The sequence below is a fragment of the Pezoporus occidentalis genome, unplaced genomic scaffold (assembly GCF_034315485.1).
Source record: "Pezoporus occidentalis ecotype Australia unplaced genomic scaffold, CSIRO_AGI_Poc_V1 ctg8, whole genome shotgun sequence".
NCBI classification, from domain to species: domain Eukaryota; kingdom Metazoa; phylum Chordata; class Aves; order Psittaciformes; family Psittacidae; genus Pezoporus; species Pezoporus occidentalis.
Window position 1 is genome coordinate 1,192,004 of NW_026916158.1, and position 10,313 is coordinate 1,202,316.

The window sequence follows — 10,313 nt, forward strand, 5'->3', positions numbered from 1 at the left end:
GCCGGGCATCGGCAGTGCTGACCGGCTGGCTCGCCAGTCAGTTCCTGTGCTGGCAGCACACGTATCGCACACCGTGCTGCAGAGCAGGCTTCTCATTTGCCTGTCGATGGTAGGTTTACCGTAGCTACTCAACAAGGTGACTACTGTGTGTGAAAAATACAACCTTCAAAGTAACAACTGCTCAGCAATCTGTTCTTTATTTTGCATTTAACTGAACTGAAGTGGGTTCAAAATAGCAATCTTAAAATGACTGCATAAGAAAAGATCAAGAAAGAAACCTTTAAAGCATTTGTATTTAGAAATGGTAAAAGGGTACTGAATATGTACCAGAAATATTAATGCTACACCTAGCAAGTACTGATACGGGTCAGAGCCTGAATACAGATGTCAGCAAAACGCAGCAACCAGCTGGAAATTCATAACCCAGCTTCCATACCCAATTTGGACACAGTAGATGAAGAAGGCTTTTGGGTGTTTTGTCTTTTTCCTAGGGTTTTGGGGAAAGCAATGTTTGAGGTTTGGTTTTGTCAGGTTTTCATGGTTTTGGGGGCTTGGGGATTTTTTGGGGGGAGGTTGGGAGTAGCCTGTTTTTGTTTGGTTGGTTTGGGTGTTTTGTATGTTTGTTGGTTTGGGGGGTTATTATGTTGTTGGGGGGGGGGGGTGTTTTGTGTTTTGGTGATTTTTGGTGGGGTTGGTTTTTTTGGTTTTTTTTAAACCACATGTAAAATCTCATTCTCATGAAAGTACAGCATACCGAGGGACTGTGGGTACTGCTGGTGAACACTGCCTCATGTACGTTCTTGTTTCCTAGCAGTTCTGAAACAGCTGCATGAAATAAAATAGTGAATTCAAAACCAAACTCAAATATTACAATTTGAATCACATTTAGCATGTTTTAGGATAAAAGAAGAGGAGGTGTGGACATAAGAATGTTGATTTATGTAAGCAGACCAATGAGATTTAAGCAAAAATAAGGCCAGGAGGGAGCAGTGCGCAAGACCTGAACATTCATCTTTCACCAAACCATGTACCAAACCTTCTCTTTGGTCATGAAGGAACTCTGAAACTGATCTCTCATTTGAATTTGCCCTAATGAGCATGCTGAGGGAATTTTTAAAAAATGTATCCTAAAATTATTCAGCTCCAGGTAAATACTTTGAATATTCATTAGGTTGGAGTGTCAGAATAACTATAGCTATGTGGCAACAGCACTCTGAAGGTATGTAAGTTTACTGCTTTAACTGTGAATTGGACACAAAGACATTTCATATATCTTTCCTGCTTGCTTTAGTAAACAGTACTGTGATTAATCTGTTTTAAGAAGCTGAAGTGAATTTTATGTGACTTTATTTTGGTTTGAAACCATTTGCCAAGTTCAACTGAAATTAAAAACCATCTCAACTTCTTTTTGCTTATTAAACACAGACTCAACAGTAAAAGAACTACATCTTGCCCTTCTTTACATGCAACCAAATCACTCTGAACACTTTTCAGGCTGAAAGCAAACAGTAGGCATTCTTCCTTGGAAGTCATAAGCTTTCACAAGTCTAATCAAACTGCAACTGCTCAGCAGCCTCTAACAATTAGATATAGTGCTTATGTCTAATTAAATTTCACCCATTCAAACCAGTGATGAAACAAGATAAAATACTCAAACAATACATGCTGGTATATTGATAAGATTCTTTCTTTCAGTACATTGAATGACAGAAGTTGTGGATACAAATGTAATTAACATTTTTGGTGATGATGCAGAACTTTGCTGGTCTTAAAAATTCATTAGGTAAAATTAGAACAACTGTGCCTTGCTGTAGAAGAAAAAACAGTATTTCTGTCATACGTACCTCTCATTTCCCCTTTCTTTACATTGTGAAACATTTAAATTGCAAGAAAGCATACTGGGAGGCCAGAGTATCAGAAAACACCAAGTATACTTTTGGTGCTTTTCCTTCTGTAAAAATTACTTAAAATCAACCTTTGCATCCACCATCATATCAATAGTCTGATCTCTTCTCAAGGCACTAGGTAATGTCTATGTCAGCCAACAGCACAGTGCAAGCAGTGCTACAATAGCAGCAGACCTATAGACAGAAAAGACAGGCACTGAGGATTCACCCATGCTCAGTGGCTCTGGGTTTTGCTTTGGTTCTTGTGTGGCTCTTCAGTTAAATGCTATTGGTGGTTCTTGGTGTGCTCCTGGAGCACGTCTTCCAATTTTGTCCCACCCAACAGGAATCAGTCTGCACACTCCAGGATCATTTCAAAACTACACTCAAGCACAGCAAGTGAGGATGACTAAGAGATTCCCTTTATAAACTGTGTATGAATTAAATCACTAACATGGACATACCCACCTGACCAGATGATTATTTGCTGTTGGATGATACCTTCTATAGAATCATAGAATAGTTAGGGTGGAAAGGACCTTAAGATCATCTAGCTCCAGCCCCCCTGCCATGGGCAGGGGCACCTCACACTAAACCGTGACACCCAAGGCTCTGCCCAACCTGGCCTTGAACACCGCCAGGGCTGGAGCATTCACAGCTTCCCTGGGCAACCCATTCCAGTGCTTCACCACCCTAACAGGAAAGAATTTCTTCCTTATATCCAATCTGAACTTTTCCTGTTTAAGTTTTAACCAGTTACCCCTTGTGCTATCACTACAGTCCTCATGAAAGACATTTCATTAAGGTGCAATAGATTGTTAGCAGTCATTACAATGTATGCCTTATGGTTGATTTTTGCTAGTTCCATCTCTGGAAAATACAAGCCAATATTACTAAGTTACTGTAGTACACTACTGAAGTGACTGTTTACAAGTTAATCACTAATAACACAGATCCAGTGACCCAGAGGCGAACAGTTTTGTACTCATTTAGAGCACGAAGTGAACAGTCCTGGCACTCCCATGGGCGCTACAGCTATTCCAAGATTATCAGCTGATCTCCACTTCTTGAGAAAGTCACCATTCAATATTCTAATTCTAAATTCAAAGTAAAGAAAACATTTTTCGCTTTTTGAGGGAAGAAATGGATAAGACATCCATAAGATTTAACGATATAATGGTAACTCTATTAGGACATCAAAATTAATTTCAGTTTCCCTGAGGTATCTTATTTTAATTAACAAATCCATGATCCTTCTCTATTAATTAGCATAGTGAAAGAATAATAAGTTTCAGATGAGAATTCTAATACAGCTTTTCATCCCCTAAAAAAATAATAAAAGGAATTAAGGATCTCAGTCCAATTTGTTTTATATATTTAGAAGCAATGTTTAGAATTTTACCTAATAGTACAGCACAACTATTAGGCATTTGTTTTAATTTGAAAATGTTTTGGGTTTGCAATTATTGCAAAATCATTTCAGACATTCAACCTATCAAAGGGATGACAGTGGCCCACTACGAAATGTAATTCGTGCAGAATACCAGGTAATTTTATTTTTCCTTATTATTTCCTACTGTTAAAACTGAGTGACTGCGATACTACTGGTAAAATCACATGTTTTTATAGACATGCTAATTCATTCATTACTCTGCTCAAAACAGATCTGGAAAAATAACTTTTTTTTCTCAAGTTTGGTTTTCTTTTCCTCTCTTTGTATCACAGTTCACTTACTAGTTGTCATGATTTACACCCAGCCAATAGCTAAGTACCATGCAGCCACTCACACACCCCTGCCTTCCCACCCCTGGGTGGGATGGGGGGGGGGGAGAAACAAAAGAATGTATAATACTACTAATAATAATTATTATAAGGGAAATAACAAGGGAAGAGAATATAAAACTAAAATGGGAAAGATAAAAAGAAACAAACAACAATAAACACAAGTGATGCACAATAGAATTGCTCACCACCCGCTAACCGATACCCAGCCAGGATACCCAGCCCGACCCAAGCAGCAATCGGCTCTTTCCAGGTAACTCCCCCCCAGTGTATATACTGGGCACAGAATCATAGACTCATAGAATAGTTAGGGTTGGAAAGGACCTCAAGATCATCTAGTTCCACCCCCCCTGCCATGGGCAGGGACACCTCAAGCTAAACCATGCCACCCAAGGCTTCGTCCAGCCTGGCCTTGAACACTGCCAGGGATGGAGTATTCACAACCTCCCTGGGTGACCTATTCCAGTGCCTCACCACCCTGACAGGAAAGAATTTCCTTCTTATATCCAACCTAAACTTCCCCTGTTTAAGTTTTAACCCGTTACCCCTTGTCACTACAGTCCCTAATGAAGAGTCCCTCCTCAGCATCCCTGTAGGCCCCCTTCAGATACTGGAAGGCTGCTATGAGGTCTCCATGTAGCCTTCTCTCGAAGGCTGTACAGCATGACGTGCTGTACTATGGAATACCTCTTTGGCTAGTTTGGGTCAGGTGTCCTGTTTGCTCCCTTCCAGCTTCTTGTGCCCCTCCTCACTGGTACAGCATGAGACACTGAAAGTCCTTGATCAGGGTAAGTGCTACTGAGCAACAACTAAAGCATTGATGTGTTAATCAGCATTGTTCTCAGACTAAAGCCAAAACAGCACTGTACCAGCTACTAGGAAGGAAAAAAATAACTCTTACAGCTGAAATCAGGACACCAGTGAAAAATCACAAGTTTTTCCATTTGTTTTTGATTCCCAAAAGCCACAAGTTTGTAGTTTAGATTCCTGCAAAGCACTTTGTAGATTCCCTGTTACATGAAGTAAAAGGAGAGAAGAAAATATTAGCAAAGCATCAAAGGCTTAGGTTACCAAAAAAACAAAGTCAAGGAGAAAACTTCTGCAGAGATGAAGATGTATTGATACTTGTAATTTCAAAACTACTTGCCCTTAAAGACAACCTGCTTTTTTGACCTAGCACCAGTTTGTAAAACAAACGAGAGCGAAAGAGGACATTAGGAAGTTATGTGTGCTAGTGTATCTTGATAGCTATTTTGCTTATATATTTCAACTACCAGATTGAATATTTTCAACACTTTTCTGTAGAACAAAAGTCAAACAGTTTTTATGTAACAGAAAAAAAATAGCATTAAAGTAATACAGAAAATAGAAAAAGAGCTGAACTTAAAAATACGAGTTATAATGGAAAATTCATGCGAACTTCATTAATCCTTCTGCCAGCTCTGTCACTGCACAGTCCCTTTCTCTTCCAGCACTCATGGAGTGGGGAAGGGTAGGAACAGCTCTATGCCCATAACAAGATGTTCTGATAGTTAAAGTTGGTCCTGTTGTCTCCCCATTTCAGCTTCCTTGACTCCCTAGGGTTTGACCTGGACTGTTCTATATCCCATGAGATACCTAAGCAACAACCTGTTGATTATGACTGTTGCCTCACATGTATGCAGGAAAATGATGGGTATTCTCTCTAAAGATACTAAGACCATACAGCATTCATTATCACAGATAAAAACTTTTTTTTGAAGAATGTTTAAAGACCTTAGCTATGTTCGCTTTATTTTCTGCTCTTTTCCATCTCCATGTGGTCCATCAAGGAAGCCTGATTTGCAGGTCACACTCATATCTGTGTTTATTCCTCAGACACCTAATAGCAATCATTCTTCATGTTTATTTTCAACTCTTTGTGTCCCAGTTTTTTTTAAGGAGGAAGATATTTCTCAGTAAAATGATTAACATGCTATCACCTTATAATTTGACTTTTCTAAATGCTTTGTGATGTGTTTGGTATTTTACTCAGAAGAAACACAATAGTTAATAGAAACAAAATTTTTCTCAAGAAAACAGTGCAATTCTTTCAGAGACTCATTGCTCTAATAATTCAGCTTCTTGGAACAGCCTTAATCATGGAAGACTAATACCACAGAAGCAGTGAACATCATTATTTCTTGCTTTATGTTTTTTTATGTTTTTGAATAAGGATTCTAATTCTCAGGATTGAGATTTTTACTACAGTGGACAGAGATGGAACCATTAATTTTCTAAAAAAATACAGTATTTCCTTAATGGGACTGTAAGTTAATGCTTAATAATAAAGCAGATAGCATCTTAATTATCCTGTACATGCCAGTTCTCAAACTTACTGCATATCAGGTAAAAGTACAGTACTCCAGGTTCCAGATTTGCTCAAAAGAATAGAAAGTTAAAGAAGATTCCCCCCTGCTAAACACACACACCATTTTCAAGTGGTAATTATACTAATTTACTCTAATACGTACAGTTTAAATACAGTAGACAGACAGAGGAAGAGTTAGTATACCAAATGCAGAAGATTTAATGAATTATAGCAGCAAGAAATGAGAATAATCAAATATTGCATGAAATTCTGCCCTCATTTACTCTGGCATAATAGTTTATTCTGGTGACTAGTATGTGAATGTGGCCTCTTCTGTATTTTTTTTTTATACAAAGAATTATACATTTTATAGACTCCAACATTTGGTTAATGGTTACTAAATCTGGCATTTACAGAGACATTAGGAAAGATGGTATTTATTTGCAATTTTATTTCCCTCATAGTGAAACGTAGAATCCATACAGCTGTACAATGAAGATGATTAGAATTGCTAGAAATGAAGGCCTCCTGGGAAAAAAAAAAAAATATCAATAGCATAGTTTAACTACATGAACCATAATTGCATTATTAGCTCTGCTGTGCACTACCACAGGAAAGCTAATGACATGATTCTGAAGAAGCTTTATAGATTATGGAAAACTATATAACCTCTTGTGCTCCCATTGACAGCACAAGTCATTTGAGATCCCTGCCATTACGGGAAGGAAAACTGCCTCATTTTTCACAAATCTTGTGAATATGTCTTTTCATGGATTTTAAATATTAACTGTATATATGCCCATGGACCAGTAGCTGCAATAACAAATAACTGTTTGTTTAACCTTAGCTGTGGCAAATTTAGCAGTGAATTGTGTCTTCAGTCCCAGTCTAACAAATAAATGACTGTTGCAGAAGGAGCAAGGAAGTAAAGGCACTCCCCACTCCAGACACATGCTTGCTCTGAGAGGTAGTGAGAGGATTGCTATCATAAACTGTCAGTGAAATGAAAAGTTGGATTTTTTTCAGAGTTCTAAGTATACTTACTGCTAAATCAATCTGCCTACAGCTTACTAGCACAATTCCAGCTTAAAAGCTGAAGACCAAAATAATTTTCATTACATTCTGACAACATGCATGTTATTCCCAGTGAGTCACTCCCACTTTGTCCCTGTATTTTCCCTCACCCAGTCCCCAGGTTGCAAAGACATAAATACAGGAAAACCATAACCTTTGCAGTAGTTACTGAAATAGAAGAAATGCATAATTAAGATTATTAAGTCTTGAAAGGCAAAATAATACAAGACACAATCCTAAAATGCTGGGCCTGAGAGACATCTCATCTCCTCCATCACATTATACGTAGACAACTTGCTTGACTAGCCAACTTACACACATTTGCTTTTTGGCTCCTTAGTGATCTGCAACAGCCAATATATACTTTTTTCTTACTTTACATGTGCAGTCGTAGGCACATGTGGGTCCGCCTTGATTGCTGCCAGTTCACACCCATATAAGAATCAGCAGCTTTCTTTCACCAGGAAGGTTTAAAAGTGAATTTGTAGGCTCCATAGGAACTGAAAGAGAACATGGTTCAAAGATGGGCATAATTAATTTCATCCATTTTAGGTCTTGGATCACTTCACCACACTGTACCAAGCAACCAAATCCTAAGCAGGTTCAGAGCAGGGTGGCCCAGCTTGTCAGTGCTTTCAGATCACAGCACTTGGTAAGAAGCAGGTTTGCTCCCTCTCCTGTGTAAAGTAGCGCTTCTGCCCTCATTGGCACCATGAGAGCATAAAGGAACTGAGAGTACAAGGGGGAAGACATGCCTTTAAACTGGATGTGGGGGAGCAGGGTAAAACACTCTGAATAGGAAGAAAGCTAATTTACCAGAAAAATACTGTATCATTATTAATGCGTTATCTTCTGTATAACTTACTGCTGAGGTGACTTACCACTCTGAAATCTATTAATATGTTATGTCCATTTCTTCTTGAAAGGGTTAGCTTACTGAAGGAAGCACTAACTTGCTAAATCAAGTTCTATAAACAAGGGGATTCCTAAATGGACATACAATTGTGATATACGCAAGATACGGCAAATTAAAGTTTTATTTGCATAGGTTATTGGAAAACAATGTTTTATGAATGTCTGGAGCTTTTTTAACTGGGTCCTGAGGAAATGTGCATGTTTGCAGGTTTATAGTTTCTACTGTCAAATTCTGCTGGTTTTACTTATGTGTGGTAAAATGTTGTCATCAAGTGGCCATTTATTCAACTACACAGCTCCCTCGTCCCTCTGAGGCAGGCTGCTTGCCTTTCCTTAGGTGATAACTTCCTATATTAAAGTGTCTGCTTTGTGAATGTATTAACTCAGCTGCCACTAGTTCTGCAATTACATTACTCAGAAGCAATTTTGATCCCAATTTTGAATCACCAAAAAGAGGGAGGAGATTTAGAGCATCTAAACTAGCAGCATCTGACCTCTTTATTAGAAAATCCAGCTGGATTTTTTTTTTTAGTAGCAGAGGAGCATAGCACATAATTCTAATTCTACTAAGAGGAAGTATGTATGGAAGCATTCCTCAGTGTTATTGTACATACTCCCTTACAAACCATAGGGGGCATTATATTACCATGGTTTGTTCTTCTAATTTATCACTTTAGAATGATGTTCTGTTATTGTCATATTCATCAAGCTCTCAAAAACTATGTATTTACACCAACTAAATAAATAAATGTAGAAAACTACATATTCTACATATTCTGCTGTTTCAAAAGTCTTTTTCAGGACATCCAAAGTGTGGGATATGCACCCTTTTTTATCATCTGCAACTTAACTTAGATCCATTTTTGTACCTTTAAATCTCAGATTAACCTGTAAAGCGCCAAAAATCTGTTGTTGAGTGAATGTACAAAGAAAGGAAGGAACTAACCTTTGGGAAGAGATGAGAAAAGCAATATAACTTCAGAGTCCTAGGCTCTGCACAGCATGAGGGTATCCGCTCACACTTGGCTTGAAATGCAACCACAGCGGTAATGGGAGAGGGCAGGATGGCTCTAGTCCAGCTCTGGTCCACCTGTGCCTTCACTCAGCACACCAGGCACACACAGGAGAACCTGTAATCTGCAATATCCAGTCAAATTACCTTGGCTTTGTCACCAGGTCTCAGCCAGTTTCCTGGTCCCCTGCAATGTTTTGTGTAAATACCCACCACACAGCCAGCAAAATCCCAGGGGATGGCTGGGTTGTGTTTTGCCCTGGGTGCCGCCACTCGGGAGCCTTTGGGTAGAGGCACGCATTTGTTTCTACAACTGCAGTGATTTAAAACATCACTGACACTGCTCACCTCTCACATGGCTGCGTAACTGCCAACATCAGCACAGGTCTGTAAAATGGTGGTTTCCATAACCCTTTCTGAGTGTGCACTCCAGTTTACCGGTACAGCTCACACAGCCGGGTGCCAGGAGGGAGGGTTAATGTGCTAATCATTACAGCTGCTTCTGAAGCGCAATTTAATAATCTTTGCATGCCTTCTGCAGAAAGAAGGTTTGAGGATCTTGTAAACAGCAGAATTAAAGGCAATTTCAAAATTGACTCACAATTTTTGTTTATAGGAATTATCTTTAAGGCAGCAAGAATGAAGCCTTTCAAACATAAAATTCACTGTGACTTAGCCCAAACTTAGGAAAAAAAAAGAAAAAGTACTTATTAGCAACCTTAGTGTTGAATCTAAGCTGATTTTAAACATCAGTCTAACAGGAAAAGATTAATCAAAGAACAGATCTTTATCCTATACAATTTACTTTCCTTAGGTTAAGAAATATAGAAAAAACTAAAATGGGCAGATTTTTTAGACTGCTTTAACAATGCATATTTTGATCAACCCAGAATGAACGCCACCCCCTGAGATTTTACACCCTGTATGGCATCAAGACATCACCACAGTTTCTTGTTCAAATAAAGACTTGCGGAAACAAGCTACGGGAGAAATGGACAAAATCAGAAGGACTAGATTGTAGAATGTCAACTGAGGTTTGGGTTCTGCAAGAAAAAAAAGAAACATCAACCAATTCTCTTAAGAATCTTTAGGAAAATTCAAGCTTTTAGTATTCATAAACACACTGCTAATTATAGACTGGCATCCTGAGGAGAGGAAAAGGAGGAGTACACTGAGAAAGGCAGAAACATTTTGTAGTAAAATATGGGGGTTTTAAACAACTTAAAGGAATAAACTACTAAGATGGCTACTAAGAGAACTGTACTCTAATTTTGAAAAAGTTGGTTTTGCTTCGTAACATACAGTTACTCTCCCA